The 20,881-nt window shown below is 42.1% G+C and overlaps 1 long non-coding RNA gene across 18 annotated transcripts in view; it reads left to right on the top strand.

Moving 5' to 3' along the window:
- Positions 1-20,881, top strand: part of LOC101700290 (uncharacterized) — a 100,445-nt gene that overhangs the window by 20,626 nt on the left and 58,938 nt on the right. For 3 of the 18 annotated variants that reach the window (XR_015452577.1, XR_015452572.1, XR_015452555.1), the window contains exon 2: positions 17,692-17,840. The exons of 12 other annotated variants lie outside the window; for them this stretch is intronic. This is a non-coding gene — a long non-coding RNA (uncharacterized LOC101700290). Of the gene's footprint in view, positions 1-17,077; positions 17,476-17,691; positions 17,841-20,881 lie in introns of those variants that run through there. 3 more of the 18 variants (XR_015452580.1, XR_015452574.1, XR_015452559.1) reach the window with 2 other exon arrangements.

Raw genomic sequence — 20,881 nt, 5'->3', positions numbered from 1 at the left:
AGAAGTTTCTGTACTTTGTATGTCAATTTGGGTTTGAGGCACACTTGAGAGTTATCCAGACCCAACAACAGGAAGCAATATGGACAGTTTCTTCCCAAGTGCTCTCATCATAGGAGATAGCAGGCTTGACCTGGACAGCTGTCATATAAGCTTTGGCCTACAGCCTGGAGATTGTGCTTTGGCCTCTTGACAGTCCCCTCCACTTCTTTGCTGCTGAGACCTGGTGGAAAAAGAAGGTGTTGATTGTAAATCTTCTTTCTTGAATGTTGCTCTTTTGTGGCTGTCTTCTCTGTCTGAAATGTTTACTTTTCATAATCAGTTTGACTTTGGGGAAGAGCCAGAAGTCTGATGGTGCCAGATTCATTGAATAAGGTGGATGAGGACACACTGTGACATGTTGATCAGCCTACTTTGGATGGCACTGGGCAACAGCATTCACTGTATTTTTTAAAAAATTAACTTTATTGGTACATTTTAGGTGTACAAAATAATGACATTCATCATTGGAAATTTGCACCTTTACATAATCTCTCTTGGTTCTTATTTTTTCCCCATTCCCCTGCCCTCCCTTCAACCACTCCATGCCTCCCTATTTACAAAGACTTTGTTTCCATTTTTTCATTTTCTCATATTAATTCCATTCCCTTCTTTCCTTTCCCCTACCCCTCCCACTTCCCCTTTGCCCCTTTTCTTCCTATTTCACATTATCTATTATACCTTTTAGTCTTTACTTAAACTTTGAGTTTCTCACACTAGAGAAATGATTCGGTATTTACATGTGTGTCCTGTTTATTTCACTTAAGAGTATCACCTCGATGTGCATCCATTTAGCTATAAATGTCCCTAATTTCTCATTTTTTACAGCTGAGTAGTACTCCCTTTTTTAAAAAATCCCCACATTTTCTTTATCCAGTCTCCAGTTGATGGGCATTTGGGCTGCTTCCAAGCTTTAGCTATTACAAACTGTGCCGCTATAAACATGGGTGCACATATATCACTGTGGTATGATCCTTTTAATTCTTTGGGGAAGATTCCCAGCAGTGGAATAGCTGGGTCAAATGAGACTTTCAGTCCTAGTTCTTTGAGGTATCTCCATACTAATTTCCACAGTGGTTGCACCAGTCTGCATTCCCACTAGCAGTGGAGCAGGGTTCCTCTTTCCCCACAGCTCTGCCAGCATTTGTTATTGGTTGATTTCTTGATAGCAGCCATTCTTACTGGGGTGAGGTGGAATCTCAGCATTGTTTTCATTTGCATCTCTCGAATGACCAGTGATGTTGAACATTTTTTCATGTATTTATTTGCTATTTCTACTTCTTTTTAAAAAATTTCTACTTCTTTGTCTGAGAAATATCTGTTCATTTCAGATGCCCATTTTTGAATTGGGTCTTTATATTTGGGGGGTCTGATTTTTTGAGTTCTTTATAGATTCTAGATAGTAGACCTTTGTCTGAGGAGCAGCAGGTGAAAATTTTTTCCCACATTGAAAATTGTCTCTTCACACTGTTGGTGGTTTCTCTTGCTGTGCAGAAGCTTTTTAATAAGAAGAGATCCCACTTGTTGATTGTGCTAGTTCACGGGCAACTGAGGTTTGTGTTTTTGTTGTTGTTGTTACTGGGAATCAAACTTGAGACCTTGCCCTTGTGAGGTAGGTGGCAGCACCACTGAGCTAAATCCCCAGCCTGCAACTGAGGTTTTGTTCATAAAATCTTTTCCTACGCCAATGTCTTCAAGAGTTCTACCTAACCTCTGTTCCAGCCGGTTCAGCGTTTCTGTTTTAATTTTTTAGATCTTTAATCCATTTTGATTTTAGTTTAGTGCATGGTGAGAGATATAGGTCTAGTTTTAATCTTTGGCAAGTTGAAACCCAATTTTTCCAGCACCATTTATTAAAGAGGCTATCTTTCCTCCAGTGAGGGTGTTTGGCTCCTTTGTCGAAGATGAGGTGGCTGAGTGTGTCTGCAGTGGTTTCTGCATCTTCTAATCTTTTCCACTGGTCCTCAGGTCTGTTTCTTTGCCAGAACCATGCTGTTTTTATCACAGTAGCTTTGTAATATAGTTTCAAGTTGGGTTTCTGATACCCCCTGCCATGTCTCTCTTGCCTAGAATTGCTTTCGCTATTTTAGGTCTCTTCCTGTTCCAAATGAATTTTTGGATTCTTTTCTCAAGGTCCATGAAGTATGCTGCTGGAATCTCAATTGGGATTGCATTGAATCTATATAGGAGTTTTGGAAGTATGACCATTTTCACTATGTTGATTCTTCCTACCCAGGTGCAAGGGATGTCTTTCCATTTTCTGATATCATCTTCAATCTGTCTTTTCAGAGTTTTCTGAAATGTGGTCTTTGATTTCTTTTGTTAGGCTGATTCCTAGGCATTTCAGTTTTTTGGATGCTATTGTGAAAGGAATTGTTTCCCCTATTTCTCTCTCAGTAAGTCTGTTGTTTGTGGAGAGGAAAGCTATTGATTTTTGTGTGTTGACCTTGTATCCAGCTACTTTAGTGAATTTGGTTATTAAATCTTGAAGACTTTTGGTGGAGTTCTTGGGGTCTTCTATATAGAGTATCATGTCATCTGCAAATAATGACAATTTGTCTTCTCATTTCAATGGCAGGGGTGGGTGCTGCTGGGGTCCCAGAAGGCTGCTCCTCAGCACTGGGGGTGGCTCTGCTCTTCAGTGCTGGGGGCGGTGGCATCATTCACTGTATTTTTGTTCACACCTTGTAAAGACTTTTAAGAAAGAGGACTTCCAGAATTGCTTCACAACGTGGCCAGAAAGATGGGATAAGTGTACTGGAACCAAGGGGGAGTATTCTGAAGGGGGTTAATGGTAATGTGCCTTTTATTGTAATAGTTTTTAAAAGTTAAAATCCACTGGGCCGGGGATTTAGCTCAGTGGTTCCACTGCCTGGTTCGCAAGCACAAGGTCCCGAGTTTGATCCCCGGTACCAAAAATAAATTTAAAATTCACTATATATATATATATATATATATATATATATATATATTTCCCCATTAAGTTTATTGGTACATTTTTAGTATACAATACAGTTACATTCATCATTGGGATCTTGTACCTTTACATGAGTCTCTTGGTTCTTATTTTTTTCCCTTTCCCTTGCCCTCCCTTCACCCCTCTACACCTCCCTATGTGCAAAGACCTTGTTTCCATTTTTTTCCTCTTCTCATATTTTTTCCTTTCCCTTTTTTCCCTTCTCCTACCCCTCACAATTCCCCTGCTCTTTTAGACCTTTTCTTCCTGTTACACAATATCAGTTATACATTTTTTAAATTACAATATTAAGATCTAGGAGACATTACCACAGATTTTACAGAATTTAAAACGATATAGAAAGCATATTACAAAAATATGTTTTGAAATAAATTTGACAACTTCTAAGAAGTACCTTGGAAGACAAATTAATGAAACTAACTCTGGAGGAAATATAAAATTTGAATAGCACCTATTAAAGAAAGTATATTCCTAGCTTGAAAACCTACCTATATGACAACAGCAGGCTCATAAACATTTTAATTGGTAAATTATATCAAACAATTAAAGCAGAAAAAAGAAGGAACACTTCTCCCCTCATTTTAGGAACTCAACATTGTGCGAATCCCAAAACTGGATAAAGATAATAGAAGAAAAAAGTATGAACATAGATAGAAATTTGTTTAACAAAACAAACTATTGGAAGTCAGATCTGGCAGGATGTAGAAAGTGGTTTTGTTATAGGGATGGCAGTGTTGGTTCAGCATTGGAAGATCCACCCCCGAAAGTCATCATTTAAACAGAGGAAAGGAAAAAGCCATATGATCCTGTCACTAGTTGGAGAAAAAGTATTGGACTAAATTCTACAGCTGTTCATGGTAAAAGCTATCAGGAGCCTAGAAGTAGAACAGAAACTTCTCACCAGATTAAAGACATATACTCCATACTTCCAGCGAGAATGCCTTCTATAAATGGAGAAGATAAAATGCTTTCTCCTTAAGGTGGGGAACAAGGGCAGATATGCTTACTCTTTTTTTTTTTTATTAAATTCTTTTATTGGTACATTATAGGTATACAACACAATTACATTTCTCATTGGGAATTGTACCTTTACATGATGCATCTTTGTTCTTATTTTTTCCCCATTCCTAGCCCTCCCTTCACCCCCTCCACCCTTCCCTATTTACAAAGACTTTATTTCCATTTTTTTCCATTTCTCATCATTTTTCCTTTTCCTTCTTTCCTTTCCCCCGCCCCTCCCACTACCCCTACCTCTTTGGACCTTTTCTTCCTATTTTGCATTATCAATTATTCATTCTAAGATATACTTACTCTTTATCTGTCCATTAAACTTTGAAACCTAGTCCCCACCAAAATAGTCTGGCAATAAAATGACACAATTAGGATAAGATTGGCATGGCAGAAGCAAAATCTTTATATGTAGATGAAATGATCATCTACAGAGAAAATACTAAGAAATCTCTAGGAGCCCCTAGAACTTGTACTTGAATTTATCAGGATTAGAAAACACAAGGTATATATAAAAATTCAGGTCTGTGTATACTTGCTATAAATGAAGAATTAGATATTGAAATTCAAAAGTTATGTAGGAGTACAAAGGACCTAGAAAAGTTAAAAACAAAAATAAAAACTAAAAACAGTGTTGGAAGACATTTAGTACCTAATTTTAAGACTTCTTCTAAAGCTACAGTAATCAAGGCAGTGTTGGTGTAAGGAAAGACATATAGATCATTTGAATAAAACAGAGAATCTAGAAATAGAGCCACACATATATGGTCCACTGAGTTTTGAAAGATTATTTCACATTAGGATTTTATAGAATATAAACTAAATTCAAGAGCCAAGGAAGAGATAGTGTTTGCAGCAAATGGCACTAGAACACCTGGTATCCATGTATAAAAAATTAACCTCAACCCTTTTTTTCCATACATGAAAATAACTTGAAGGGATCTATGAATCTAAATAAGAAAGCCTAAAAGTATAAAACTTTAAGAAGAAATTATAAGGGAAAATATTTATGAATTCAGGGTAGGCAAGAACTACCCAGGATACAAAAGACATGATGAATAAAAGAAAAAACTGATAAATGAGATTCCATCAACATTTAGAACTTTAAATGGCATCATTAAAACAAAAAGTAGTCCTTAAACAGACCATATTTACAATACATATAATCTATGACCAGAATATATAAAGAATTCTTAGAGCTCATTAATAGACAACCCAATTAAAATGTAGACATAAGAAGATGATAAATAGCCAGTATAGCACAAGGAATGGTGTGCAACTCTAGAATCAGAAAAATACTAATCAGTACAATAAGAAGATTGAATTATACACTCATTAGGGAGATGAAGTTAAAAGTTTTAAAAGCCTTGTCATGACTTTTTCTTTATGTTGGATTCTCCCCCTTCGCTTTTAATTTGTCACACCCAATGGGTTCATTCTGCTGGGTTTCCTGGGGTTGTGATCCTCATTGTCTTTTCCGAGGGTACTGTCTAAAATTTTTTGGAGTGCTGGTTTGGTATTCATGAAGTTCCTGAGGTGCTCTTTGTCGTGAAAGTATCTTATTTCTCCATCAATTTTGAAAGATAGTTTTGCAGGCTACATCAATCTGGGTTGGAGGCTATTTTCCTTTAGGGCTTGAAATACATCACTCCAAGCTCTTCTTGCCTTGAGGGTTTGCCTTGAGAAGTCTGCTGTGATTCTGATGGGCTTTCCTTTGTATGTGATTTGTTTCTTTTCTCTCACTGCTTGTAGAATTTTGTTCTTCTGTTGGATTTCTGGAATCCTAACTATTATATGCCTATGTGTAGATTTTTTTTGATTAAGGCTAGCTGGAGTCCTATATGCCTCACTTAGCTGTATGTCAAGTTCTTTTCCCCTCCTTGGGAAGTTTTGTGCCATCACTTCTGTGAACAGTTTCTTTATGTCATCTGCACTCTCTCCTCTTTCTTCATTGACTCCAATCAGTCTTATGTTATTCTTCTTTGCATCATCTAGCAGCTGCTGGATTGATTTCTCATGTTCCCTTACAATTTTAAAGCAATTTTTCTTTTCCTCCTCACTAATTGCAATCCTATCTTCTATGTGAAATTCTGTCCTCACATTGCTTCATTCTGCTGTGCAGACTTCGATGGAGTTTTTAATCTCTTGGAAATCTGTTTGTATCTGTTTTATGGATTCCATTTGTTTCCTATGTTGGGATTCCATCATGTTCCTCAGATCCTCTATTTTTTTTATCTGTGTCCTCTCTAAATTTATTAATCATGTCTTGCACCATGAGCAAAATCTTTGCTGTTATCTGAGTAATTATTTCTGATTTCAATTTTTCCCAGATCCTCTTTTGTTGCCAGTTCAGAGAGTCCAGGTAGTTAAGTATCAGATTGTTCCATCTCATTTCCCTTTGGAGTTGCTGTAGGTGATCCAGAAGTCTGTTTTTGAGACTTGTTTAAGTGTCTTCTCATTTCCACAGGAGCGGGTGCTTCTGGTGCCCACGTGGCTCACCTTCTCTTCCCTAGGAGCCTGGGATGGAGGCAGGGATCTTCCTTCTGGGTGCTGGGTCCAGCTGAGCTTCTCTGCCCTAGGAGCCTGGGATGGAGGTGAGGAGCTTCCTTCCAGGTGCTGGGACCAGCTGAGCTTCTCTCAATACTTTAATATCTTTAACCTCCTCTCTCCCATGATTTCATTCTTTGTCAGTATTGAACATGATCCCTGCATTCCAGTGGCAGTCTGACTGCCCTTTGTCCCTCAGGGGTTCATATGCTGGAGATTTGGTTCTCAGTATGGCAGTATTGAGGTGGCAGAACCTTCAAAAGATAGGGATTGGTGCAAGATAAGTCCGGTATCAAGGGTACTTCCCTCAGAAGGGAGTTGTGTGCTGGTCATGCAGAGTGAGTTTTTTCTCATGAAAGTGGTTGTTATAAAGCAAGTTCATCCAACACACTTGGCCCCTTCTGAATGTGGCTGGTCTGCTTTCCATTTCTCCACCATGTTTTTACTTAGTCAAAGAGGCCCACTGATAAACAAGAGCTTCCAATCTAGAAGTCTGCTCAGAAGATATACTCTGCAATAAGTCCTAGTCTCCTGCGATCCACGGCAGCATATGGCGAATTACAGGAAAGGTAGACAAATGAGAAGAAGCTGAGCTTTGGGTCTGATCAGTGCTGCTCTGGGCAGCAAAGACTTCACTATATATTTTGATCATCACTTGTATACCTAGAGGTTTCTGTCTATGTATATAACATTTCTTTTTTTTCTTTTCTTTTCTTTTTCGGTTCCATTCTATCTGGTTTAGATTGGGGTGAGGTTCAGCCTACCTGTAGGCACTGCTTTAGCATTCAGTGTGTGTGTGTGTGTGTGTGTGTGTGTGTGCGCGCGCGCACGCATATGTGTGTGGTCCTGGGGGCAGATAGAGATGTGAGAGGTTACTGTCTGTAAAATCTGGATACACCGTTTTGGAGTCCTAAGATTTTTTTTTTGGTACAGAGGGTTGAACCCAGGACTTTGAGGACAGGTGCAGTGTCACTGAGCTAAATCCCTGGCCCGAGTCATTTAAAATTTGAAGTTCCGTATTGGCTCTCTGGAAGCTTGGTGGGTCAGTTTTTCTCCTCTTTTCACTGTTGAGGAAGAGACCTTGAACACCAGAGCAGCATGAAAGGTACAGGAAAGGAACACAAGGTAGACTTTACTTACTTCAAGATTTTATTGAATGGCTGCTGATTGACATCAACATACTTCTCTATGTAAGGTCTTCATATTAAGATTCTTGTCTTAATCAGTCATGCTGTTTGAAAATGTCTTTTGGTTAAGAATTCATCCACATTGGTTAACAAATTATGATTGGCATCCAATAGCCCACAGTGACGTATTTTTAAGCCAGAGTTTGGAAATAGCAGAAAACGTAAGAATCTTGCTTGGCTGGTGTTTAAACGTGTTCTCATGTATTTATTGCTGTTTGACTCATATTTCTGATTGAAGGGATTCAGAAGAGAAATGAGCAAAGAACTTTTTATAGAGGTAAAGGTGGGCTAAGGAAATAAGAGAGCTGTTGAGGCACCAGGGACCAGCCACAGTGAGAAGTCTTTGCCACCTGCTGACTAGGGAGTCTGTGGGACTGAGGTCATGAATGAGGGCCTACTCATCAGAGCCTGAAGTCCCCCGGGCCCCAGAGTGGGTCAGGCAGGGGTGGGGGATACATGAGCCTCACACTCTTCCTGCTCTCGGTCTCCTACCAGAACCTCCCATTGGCCAAACTCAACAGGAGCCTAGAGGGCTTAGGAGCCCAAGGGTCATGGCCCATGGTGGTCAGGGTCAGCATCTCAGGACACAGATCAGGGCACCAACAATAGGGCAGCATATGTAGAGATGGCAAAAAGAGCGGTTTGCAAGAAAATATCAGGGTACTTGATTCCAAGTGAGAGAAAATTTTGATTTGGAACATTCCCCCTAGATGGAACCATTCAGGAGAAGAGGTAGAAGTGGATGATTTTTTTTTCTCATTATGAGCAATGAAATCACCCAGACTTGGACGATTGAGGAATGAAAGAGGAGAAGATCACACACATTCTTAGACTGGTCTCCAGAGGCAGCAGGCAGCCCAGATTTTAAGCAACTGCCCTAATGTCTGGGATAATTTCTAGTCAGTTCCTGCAGGAATACTGCTCCAATTTCGAAGGGATTGAGGCAAAGATTAATATAGATAAGAAATTTAAGTTGTCTGAGAAATGATTTTGGCCAAAGAAGAGCTGACTTGCTAGATGTGGTGGTGCATGACTGGAATCCCAGCACTCTGGGAGACTGAGACAGGAGGACTGCAAGTTCAGGCTGAGTTTAGGCAATGTAGTGACTTAGCAAGCCTTTGTCTCAAAATGAAAAAAAAGGGCTGAGTGTAGCTCAGTGCAAAGGCCCTGGGTTCAATCTCTAGTGCAAAACAAGAACAACCCCCCCCAACATAAAAACAGCCCCCTCAACAAAAAACTCCCAAAAAGGAAAAAAAGAAAGGAAAGTAAGAGCTGCCTTAGCTCTCCAGGTCTTCCCAGAATGAGACTTTGTAGCAGAGCACCCTCATCCTGGATTTTTTGGCAGAGCCTGAAATACAAACATGTAATCTGATCAGAGTGGATCAGAAGTTGAGCTGTCCAAGGCAGCTCCCCGTCAGGGCTGGCTTTCTGGATGAATGGACAGGTAGGTGAGATTGAATGAAAATTGAGAAGCACCTTTGAAACTGCAGTGTTCTCTCTTTCGGAGCCTGATTTCTAACCCATTCCTGTTGCTTACTCATCCATTCATTCAATAAATATTTATTGAGTGCATTGTGTCAGAAAAGCCACCATATGGCTAAACTCTAGCACACCTCGACTTTACTTATGCAATGCCATAACCCTGTTAGGCTCTATGCTTGGCCCAAAGGTCATAAAGATTAGTAAAACATGGTCCTTGGTCTTTAAAACATACGAAGAGGGGGGCCAGGGATTTAGGTCAGTGGCTCTGCAAGGTCCTGAGTTCAATCCCCAGTACCAAAAGAAAACAAAAAATAAAACAAAACAACAACCATATGAAGAGTGGAGCAGACAGATGATACAACCAGCATAACATTGGAAGCACTGTAACAGACATGATCCAACAGACATGATCTTCTGGCAGTGTAAAGAGGCTAGAAAGTCCCACATTAACCACATAACCATTGCTTGGATTAAGTCATCAGATACCTGTATGAAGACATTATTATGCCCTGGGAGGTAGGTGATGTTAGCATTAGCCTTAACAATTTCCAGATTAATTTTATAGAAAATATTCAACTTCTTTCTTTCTATATATTTTCTCTTTTGCATCTAAGGCCACTCAAGCCTGTGTATCCTAAAGAATTCTGCCTGGACCCCATTTCTCTAAGAACTTATAGCTCCCATATTTTTTTTCTGCAGAGTAAAACTTCTCAAGGGAAATGTCTTCCTCAGAAGTCATTCTTCTATCTCCTAGTCTTTCCTCATCTCCCAGCTTACTATATCCTTGCTTCCCCTCTGGTCATGCTAGCAAAGTGATTCTCAGAAAAGATTTGGACAATTTGGGGGATAGGTGATGGCAGTGGTGACCCCTGGGCAGGAGAAGGCTGAAGGACATGTCAAGGACAGAGGGCTGTGTCCACAGGCACCCCCTCCTCTGTGTGGCTGTACCATGTGGGGCAAGTGCACTAAAGCGGGAGTTCTGTATCTAGGTTTGATGCTAACTAGCTGTGTGTTCATTGCCTTTGGGCAATTGAAAAAGAACATTAACTGACTGGAAGGAGTTGGCCAGCTCACAGGCTTAGCAAGAAGCCAGAAGGAGCAGACCTATAGAATGGGCAGGAACCAAGAAGGGTGCATGGAGAACCAGGGCCGGAAACTCTGGGGGTTGGGGAGACTCTGTCAAAGCCACTGTGGCCACCATGCCATTGCACTCCAAGCATCGTAGGTTGTACCTGTGCCAGGAGTGGACTTTGATGCCTCCTTGGCACCATTGACCGTGTTGCCCTTGGGAACTGGATGTTGCTGTTTTTGTTGCTTGCTGTCGAAAGAATTCTCCATGCTCCCTACTTCTTTGCATCACTAATTCTTGACTCAAAGACCTGAGCATCTGACATTCCGAGCTGGGCCATACCTTAGAGCCTCAGCTGCCAGGAGAATGGGGAGAACAGAGCTTTCTAGGGAAGGAGACAGAGCCTGCCCCCACCTGCACTCCTGAGGTGGGGAATTCCTCAGCGTAGGGATGAGAGGTTTAGATTCTGGGCAAGAAACATAACACATCCAGCATTAGGCTATCTGTAAGAGCCTCTCATTGCAGAGAATCCATATCTCTGCCATCACCTTGACCCTCTTTCCTTTAACTCCACCACCTATAAAAGGTTTAGTGTCGTTGCTTTGCCACAGAAAAGTGTGCTCTGTATTCTAAGTCCTTATTTCTAGGTACTGTGGAGGTGTACTCTGTATGTTTTTGCTTGACGTGTTTAACTGAGCCATGGAAGCCATCCTGTTTTTCCTGGCTCAACAGCCCTAAAAATAGGGCATTATTGAATAGCCCAGTAACCCGGTCAGCATCTCACACTGCGGCCAGCCTGTGTGTTGATTCATATTTTTAGTGGGCAGATGTTCTATCTATTGACGTGTCTATTTTTAAACTTTCCAAATGTCAGTTCTCTCTCAAATGTGAGTTCCCATTCTCAAAGACATGCTGGCTTGTTTGTTTGTTTTCCTGGCAGGACTTACTCTGCAATGTAAAAGGCACATTTGTCACTAATGACTCTTCTGAAACAAAAGTAATGGTTTAAAAATTCTTGCCCATACTCCCTTCTTTTTATTTGTCTGAGTGCTAGAATCCATGAAAAGGGGATTCTGGAGGCACAGGGTCCAGGGTCTTGGAGCAATTTATGCACCTTCATTAAATGCAATTTCCATCAATTTCTGCTTCCTTTTTTGGCATTTAAAGCTTGGAGGAGTGGAGCGTGCTTTGTAAATTCATTCAGTGTGAATAGCTGATTCCAGCTTAATTTGTTACTACTCCAAGGTAACAGAGAGGTGTGAATGTAAAGTAATGTGACTAAGGCTTTAAAACTCCTTAAATTTTCTGGAAAGTACAATGGTAACTTGCAAAAAAGCCTTAAATTAGTAATACTAACAATAGCAGACTCCATTTAGTTAGGACCTATTATTACTGGGCAGTCTTTTACTTTTTTGTTAATCCTTGTATCTGCCCTGTGGGGATATTATTATTGTCATTCAACCTATGAGACTTAGGAAGAGATTAAGCAATACATCTAAAGTCACCTGACAGTAAAGTGGTGGAGAAAGGCTTCCATCCAAGCCTCACTTCAGCGTCTATGATTTCACTCACTCCTGGGCCTGGCTATCTGACTTTGGGGAAAACAGCCTAAGTAAATAATCCAAAAGGAGAAGGCCAATTCTTAAAACAAAACAGAGCACCAAAGCTACATGTAGATACATGACGTTCCTCACTTAGCCCTATGAGCCCAGGCCAGAAGAGAGAGGTAAGTCTTCTGCATTAACATGACATAGAGGATGTCAAAAGACCAAAACAGAGAACATCTAAAAATATGTGTGGTAAAATGAATGGAATTTGGAATAGAACCAGAGAGTCTGTACACACTTCTCAAAGCCAGGTAAAACTGATGACTACATATCACTGAGGCTAAGAAGTATTTATAGTTATGCAAATGATTCATGTATGAAGCTTCTGGGCTGCATATCTTCTGGGGCAGAGCACTGCATATATTGTATTCAATTAGAAAAAAAGGGAAAGAAAGAAAACATATTGAGCCAAATTAAAAAGAAGCTATACAGGGGGCTGGAGATACAGCTTAGTGGTAGAATGCTTGCTTAACTTGAATGCGGTTCTGAGGTCTACCCCTCCCCCAATATATATGTGTGTGTGTGTGTGTGTGTGTGTATATATATATATATATTTAAACTGTCCATATTTAAGCAGTAAAAGCAGCCTCTTGAAGACTCTGAGACAAAAAGTAATTACTGTCCTAGTATTTCATTTATTACAATGTTTTCTTACCTGCAAATTGAAGACTCTTAGGGATGTACATAAGAGAGATAGGGTCCACATTTTTGCTATATTTCACAAAACGTGATGGAAATTGTATATTTTTGCTTTTATTTGCAGTGCTGGGGGATAGTTTACATTTTACTGCATATTTCACCAGCTTAGTAAAAGTTGATGGCATCAGAGCTTGAGCTTTGTCATCAGATCACGGGGGTTCGACTCTCAGTATTGCTACGCAGTGCTGAGCAAGCCAGTCCACCTCTGTTCCTCTGTCTGTAAAATGAGTTAATAATATGGCTACCAGTGCCTGCCTTGAAAGCACAAGGTCCTGAATTCAATTCCTGGTACAAAAACAAAACAAAACAAAAAACACTGGCCTTTCTTTCTGAGTTGCTGCCTGGGGATGTGGTAAGGCTTCCACAAACAGGAGCTATTATCAAACGACAGACCTGCTTTTCTTTGATCTGAATGATAGCAGTTCAGCCCTCACTTTGTTATCTAAAGCAAATCTGAAGTGTCAATTGACACTTAAAAAGGTTTTGATTGCTAAACTATGGGAAAATGTGTTAACTGTAAGTAAAATGCATGTTGATCAACACAATTTTTCAAAAATGTGTTGAGGAGGAGAGTCTGGGGAGAAGCAACAGCCGGGGATGAATTTATAAAACAGTTAGGCTTTGGTAAGGGTGAGAGGAATGGCCGTCTAAGAGAGAGAGGTGGAGGGGCATGTCACCGCAGGCTTTGGAGAGCCAGAGGGAGTGTCAGCGCTGCCTTCTCCTCCTCCAGCTGGGTGCCCGATTGTGACACTTAGACCCACACCAGGACTGCAGGGCTGAAATGTGTTTCAGAAGACAATTGTGTGACCTGGGTGCCAGTCGGGGCTCCCCACCCTTGGGAAATCCGATGAACCTTGACCTGAGCCCAAAGGCTGCAGCCTGTGATGTCATGAGTCCCCTGCAGGACTTTTCTCTGACTCTGTCTTCTTCCTTCCTCTCACTCCTTTGTGCTGTCTGCCCTGAGTCTGTTCAGAGGCAAAGTTCAGCTCTTCCACCAAATTCTCCCAACAACCCACATGCACCAATTCTTTCATAAGCCTAGTTATGGTACTGCAGCTGGACAGAAGTAGATACTATGGTCGGGGTCACATCACAGCCCCATGACCTCCATCTGTTCCCTATTCTGCATCCCCCATTTCTCATCTCTTTCCCTGCCTCCCCTGACTCACACAGGGAGACCACTCAACCCAAACACTGATGGATGTGTTTCCATCCTAAGTTCAAGTCTGGTGACAGTGTTTCATATTACAGTTATGAGAGAAGGCCAAAACATTTCTGTCTCTTTTTATGCAAATAGTGCTTATAGATAGCAAGTAATTACAAAAATATCTAAATGCTCATAGATAAACACTTGGCCATCAGTGGAGTTTTGACAAATGAGACCTCAGTAGTGGCAAGGAGCTGAGACTAATAAGAAAGGCTATTGGGAACCACTGAAGAATCTTTGTAGGAGATTTATTCCATTGGAATTGTGTCTTTTGGGAAGATCTCTGTAGTAGCACTAGGGGGAGAGACAAGGGCAGGGTGTGTGTGTGTGTGGGTTAGATGCAAGAAGACCACAGGTAGGACACCAAAGCTACAGGATCAGGCTTGGAGACAGTGGGATGGAGGGGTGGATTCAGGAGGCTGAAGTTATGGAAGTTAGTAGCCAATGGATGTGAAAAGTCAGACAACAGATCAACATTCAGGAAGACCAGCTCGACCCAGTTTGCCTAGAATTTTACCAGCTGTAAAGCTGAAAGTCTTATGTCCTGTGACAACCCTTGGTCCCAATCAAAGCAGGATGGTGGGTGTTCTAGGCTTATGGCTTAAAGAAGTGTGAGTGGGGGGTAATAATGGTATTCATTACAATGAAGAAGAGAAAAGGTAGAGGGAGGTTGGATAGCGAATAATGTTAGGTGGGAAGAGTAAATTCTGGTGCTCTATGGCAGAGCGGAGTGACTGTAGTTTATAGCTTCTATAAAATTCTTTTATAAAGAACTAGAAGGGAGGAATTTGAAGACTTCCAACATAAAAAAGATAAATATTTGGGGGTGAAAATGCTGATTACCCTGATTTGATCATTACACACTGTATACATGTATCAAATTGTCACACTCTACCCCATAACTCAGTCATTACGTACCAATTTAAAATTAAAAAAAAATCTCCTTCCCCCAATAAAAGAACATGGCTAGTAGGTGATAGAGTAGGGTAGGAGGTGGTATTCGGTGATAACAAGAGTCTTAAATATGTTTGACGTGGCTGTGGGATATTCAAGTCAGGATAACAGCCTGAGAGGTCAAGGCAGGCAAAAAGTCTTGATAATAATAAACCGACAGTCACAACTCCACCTCACAAAAATAGCCAAGATTCCTGACGACTTACTAGGAGCTCAGACTGTTCTAAGGATGCTACAGTTTTTTAATCTTGTTTTATCCCCAGAGCAACCTCATGAGAGGGGAATTATCATCTCCAGTCTACCGTAAAGGAAACAGACACAGGGCTGATGAGGAACTTATTCAAATTCAAGAGCCAAAAAATTAGCTGAGGTGCCAAGGTAAATACTTCTGGCCAAAAATGTTCTTTGAAACACATTTTACACTAGTGAAGCATCAAAAACACCCTAAGGAAGAGGTAAACAATTTTGTAAATTTAGAAACACCCATAAAAAGGAACAAGTGAGCTCCATTTGCCCCTGCCCAGTGGAGAGAAAAGATGCCGACCTCAGGTGTTCTTCTGTTCCCTGCAGAAGCTCTGGCTGTTCCTTTAGGTCTCGATGACGTCAGGACAAGAATGTGTGAACAAAGACAAGGTGGGGGGGGTCCGAGACACTGGCGCTGAGCGGCTGTGTGGCACCCGGGATGTGGAAGAGAGGAAAAGGGAAGATTTTAAAGACATTTCCTAGGGCCAAGAGTGTAGTTTGGTAGGAGAGTATCTGTGTAGCACATGCCAGCTTTTGGTTCGATCCTCAGCTCTGAAAAAATAAATAGATTTTAAGAAGACATTTTCTTAGCATGAATCCCCTTCACAATATTAGCAAATATAAAGAGTGTGAGTTCTTTGGAAACCACTTCTGGTAGCTGAGCTCCTAGTTAGTGACAGCAGCTTGAGATGGCCTGGCTAATGATTTCCTTGTATTGCGGCAGCATTGTCACCATTCGGGGAGGACACAGCAACAAGGTAGACAGGGTCCTAGGAACACGAGCAGGAAGGGCAAGGGGCTTGCCAGGAGCTGATAACTAATCACCTGCAGGCGCAAATGGGGCTAAACCACAGCCCTGGTTGGGCAGGAGCTTCTGGCTTCGTGGAGGAGACAGACATAGATGGTCTCACTGGAGTGGGGTACGTGGATTGCTTGGTGGTGGCTCACAGCAGGATACATGGGCGAAGAGGGATGCCACGGGGTAGAGGGGTTTGTGCTGCCAAACGAGACTCCCTGCAGGAGAACTAAGTCTTAAGGGGAGAGAGAAGGCAGGAGGGAGAAGATGTTCCGGAGGGAGAAGATGTTCCGGAGGGAGAAGATGTTCCAGAAGGAGGAGCCTGTACGGGGCAAAGACAGGAAGGCAAGAAACTGTCCACAGGGAATTTTAAATAAGTCAGTGTGATCAAAACCGAGGAGGGGAATGGGAAGAGGCAGGGACACAGGAAGACGAACGAAGGACCATGCCCAGGGCCTTGGCTAGTGTCTTCTAGGCCAGCTGAGCCCCAGCAGGGCCTTGAGCAAGGGCACAGCTAGCCAGATTCGCCTTGTAGATGAGACACGGAGGAGGCCAGTGGAGAGGCCGTGCAGGTGGTGCAGAGAGCCTGTGCCCCCGCTGTGCTTGCCTGCTTCCTTGGGCAGATAACTTCACCTTCCAAGTTCCGATTTCCTTGTGCTTAAAGAGGAGACAACAAAACCTGCCTTGGAGGATTTTGAAAAGAGCAACCAAAGGCTTGGAACAAGGAAGTAACTTGAACATGGGAATTATTGCTTAGTTTAGGCCAGAGATGGTGATGTCAGAAATAGGTGATAGCATGGAAATGCAGAAGAGGGATTAGATTTGAGAGAAATTATGGAAGAAATTCTGAAGACTTTTCAGTGGAGGGTTGGGTAGCACATAGGGATAAGGGACAAGGAGACATCTCATCTGATCCATTACTTTTCTTTGGCTATTAGCAATAGAAAAGTGGTTCTGGCTAATTTTAGCAAAAGGGAAAGTTAGCAGAAACAAGTAGCCAAGCCCTCAGCATCAGTGAGAAGTTCAGTAGCCAGGACCCAGAAGGATCAAAGCGGGGTGGCCCTGGGATCTGGGTTGTGGGAAGGAATGGACAAAGTCAGGATGAATCTGCACCATTTGCATTCTGTCCTCCTATCCCTTTATTCACAAGCTGACTGACCTTGACTGGATTGGTCCACAAAATACACAGTGACCAGGTTTGGGAGACATAGGTTCTCCAGAGAAAACTTGCTGCTGTTATTAGAGGGAAGGGGAATGGATGGTGGGTGGGCAGGAGCCACTGATGTCCCGGGTGTCATAATCTTCCTCACCATCCCAGCAGTTGGCCCTGCCCTTCACCCCGAGAAGGGGGATGGGTGAGGGGCTCTGTGGTGACCTTGCTGAGTTTGGTTTGCGGTGTGGACATGTAACGTAGGCTGTTGTAGAGTTCACGAGAGACTTGGGAGGGAAGGAGGGCGGGGAAGTTACCTGTTGCCAAGGGCTGAGAATAAATAACGCGTGAGCAGAGAACACTGGACTGAAAGTTAAATCCTGAAGAAATAAATGCCTCACAGGCAAAGGAAAAAAGAGCATTTTTTAGAAAAGGAGGAGGATTGCTTTGAAGACAGGAGGGGACCCAGGAGAGAGAACAAGTAGAAGTTCCAGAGGCAGGAAGTCACGTGAGGTGAGCAGGTTCCCTGGAACTGTCCCAATTTTGGTCCTGAAAGCTCCATGTCCTCTGAACCATGTCCATCTTGGCCACCTTGAGGTGGTTGGTTGGTTGCTAGAGTCAGAGGTGTAGGGAGTTGAGCCCTGTAGGAAGTGTGTGAGCGCTGAAGTCAGCCATCAGAATGGGCAGGGAGGGGACACTGGCAGCTGTGGCCTGATCTTGTTTCACTAGGTGGTGGTGGCAGAGGCCCAGCTGTGAGAGCTGAGAAGTGAAAGGCGCAAGAAGAAGCAACAAGGAATGCTGACACCTCTCCAGGAAGACTCACTGAGAAGGGAAGGGGATCCGTGGAAGATCAGCCGTGGGGTAGTGCAGGAGCACAGGTTGACATTTTATTGTTTGGTTTGTTTTTAGGGTGGGAGGAACTTGAACTCCTGTGTAGGCTTCTTGGAGGTAGAGGAGACATAGCAGGGCTGAATCCTGGAGTGAACAGGGTATATGCTGAGGAGCTGGGTCACCAGGAAGCAGCAGCTAAAAGGGAAGGAAATAGGTGGGCTGAGGAAAGATGAACATCGGCGATAGATACAGACCCTCTCACCAGGAGAGAAGACGGGGGGGCACATACATGGTTGCCTCTATTTCCCTAAAAACACTGGTCAGGGTGTGTGTTTTAGGGATGGGCAATAATGGGAATGAAAAGTGCCACTATAAATTGGTAAAAAGCTGTCCAAGCCCCGGCCATTTGATGGGAATGCAGCAGCCAGTCTGCTCTGTTGAGCGGGAGCAGGAACAAGGAGGCCAACCGAGGCAGGTGGGGCAGGTGTGCAGAGCTGGTGAGGAGGCAGAGGAGAGTGTCTTTGAGGAGTACCAGGGCAGAGCTGAGAATGGGTACCAAGGAAGACACAGAAAGGAGGTTGCTAGGTTAGTACACAACAGGAAATCAAAGGCAAAGGATCTACGTATGAGCAGGCCCGTATTTTCCCCCAAGCCAGAAAGGCCTGCAGGGAAGTATACCTGTGCTGCTGGGCCTCAGTTTCCCTCCTGTAAGAATACCACTATGGTATTCTGCAGCTCTAACCATGGGTGGTTGTGCAAACCAGTGTATCCAGCCTTTTGGGCCTCTGGGTGAGGTGCTTCCTGTACCTTCTGCTCTAGAGCTGCTGAGCCATGGTGATTCATTTTCTGCTCAGAAGGAACCAGCCATGGGGAACAGGATGTGAGATTTTAGTTCATCAAGGCCATGTGCCAAACCATAGTTCCTACCGTTATTGGCCAAAAATCTATGTTCAGGTTACTTTGCCTCCGGGGTGTCAGTAAATATTAACCAGCACACTGGGTGACCTTGGACAGCTACTGAAACAGTTCACCACTTGGTTTGTTCAACCACCAAGGAAAAGAAAGTGGCTCAATGCTCAGCATGGCCAGGAAGGAGTGTAAATCAGAATGTGTTGTAGAAATAAAGGTTCACACAGAGAGAAATGTTTATTCTTGGAAAGGCCATGGCCTTGGGCTGTGTTCCTCAGAAGCAGAGCCTGAGACAGGGGTTCCTGTTCCAGAAGTTCACTGGGAAATGTGCTCAGGAACAGGGGAGAGAAGTGAGTGGCCTGGGGCAGGGGAGAGAAGCTAAGCAGGAATGCAGTCTCCTCTGGAGTCCTCGTCTCATGTAAGGGAGGGTAGTGGCCTGTTTGTACACGGTTGTGAATCAGTCATTGGCTGAGGCCTGTGCACAGGTGAAGTGTAGACGGAAGTGGTGGAATTTCTCTGGTGAGAGTGTACTTGTTTGGCTCGGGACAATTCTGGGTGGAAGAAGGGGAAAAGGAGGCAGAATTTTATCAGCAACGCTCACGTGTTCAGGTTGGAAAGAAAGGGAACCCACTGAACCCACTATGGCTAACCTATAAATGGTAAACAGATGTTAGATCTTTCAGCCTGTAATTGAAGGCAAATGACATATAGATAGGTGGGAAAACAAGACAAAACAAAACAAAAGGCAATAGTGGTCCTACCATTCATGCAGCTTTAAAAGCAGTTTGAAGGTCATCTAGAATCAACTTGTAAACATTCCTCACATCCTCACATGACAAACAGCTGCTTTCACCCCTTCCATGCATAGCTCATAAATGTCACTTGTCAACAAAGAGCCAATGTCCTTAATATATAAAGAGTTCCTACAAATCAATAAAAACTCCTGGTAGAGAATATTAACCAACAATCTACTAAAAGAAGAAATACAAATAGCTACCAGACATTAAAAAAATCATTCACTCTCACAGATAAAGAAACACAAAGAAAGAAATTCATCTATCAAATTACAAATACTTTGAAATGAGAGCACACAAAACTGGCAAGGGTGAGGAGAGACAGATGCTACCCAATGTAGATTGGTATGACTATCCTTGGGAAATAATTTTATAGTGTATTCATGAAATTTAAAAATTCTTTTTTTTTTTCCCAACAAAAATTTAATTTATTTCAACAGTGCTCAACACGAACATGATATTTACATACTAATGCAGGAAGGCTACATCAGAGATATAAAATTTCATATTCCCAAGCCCATAAAATTATTAGATCATGTCCAATTTGTTATCTACTACACTTAAAACAAGGGGCAATGGGAATTAATCCAAGAGGTTTAAAACCAGATCAAATTTGGCAGATAGATGTTACTCATTATCCTCCGTTTGGCAAATTCTGTTATTTACATGTATACATTGATACTTATTCTAAATTCATATAGGCCTCTGCTCATATAGGAGAATCAACTAAATGTTATTGTTCTTTTATTAAAATATTTTGCTATAATGGGAGTTCCTAGATCTATAAAAACAGATAATGGACCTGTGTATACTAGCTTAAAATTTAAAAATTTTTTACAAAAATATCATATTAAACATGTTACTGGCATTCCTTATAATCCTCAGGGACAGGCACTTGTAGAATGAGCTCATCATACGTTAAAATTACAATTAAATAAAATAAAAAAGGGGGAATACGGGGAAAAGGAATACGGGGAAAAGGAAATTGATTTTTTAGGTGAAGGACAAAACTATAAGAAATTTATGAAACAATTAATACAAACACCATATCAACTTTTGCATATTACTTAATTTACATTAAATTTTTAAAATTTGCCACAAGGAGACATTAAATTTCGGGCTGAAAAACAGTTTAAAAAATTGATTCAAAATCACCTCAGCCAGTCTGGGTAAAATTAAATCATAATAATTGGACATTAGGACAAATGCTTGCAAAGGGGAAGGGACATGCTTATGTTTCCACAGATGGCTGAGTGACCCAGGCCTGGCTTCCTGAATGAAAAACTGGATTCTGGAGTCAAGGCAATGGCCTGGATGGTGGGTCTCCAAGAACAGGTGGTTCTTGGACAATCTTCAAGCACTATTTCAGAAAGATTGGAAAAAGA

The sequence above is a fragment of the Heterocephalus glaber genome, unplaced genomic scaffold (assembly GCF_053883595.1).
Source record: "Heterocephalus glaber isolate CG9 unplaced genomic scaffold, H.glaber_assembly_v1.0 deba00001447, whole genome shotgun sequence".
NCBI lineage: Eukaryota > Metazoa > Chordata > Mammalia > Rodentia > Bathyergidae > Heterocephalus > Heterocephalus glaber.
This window is presented reverse-complemented; position numbering and strand designations above follow the sequence as displayed.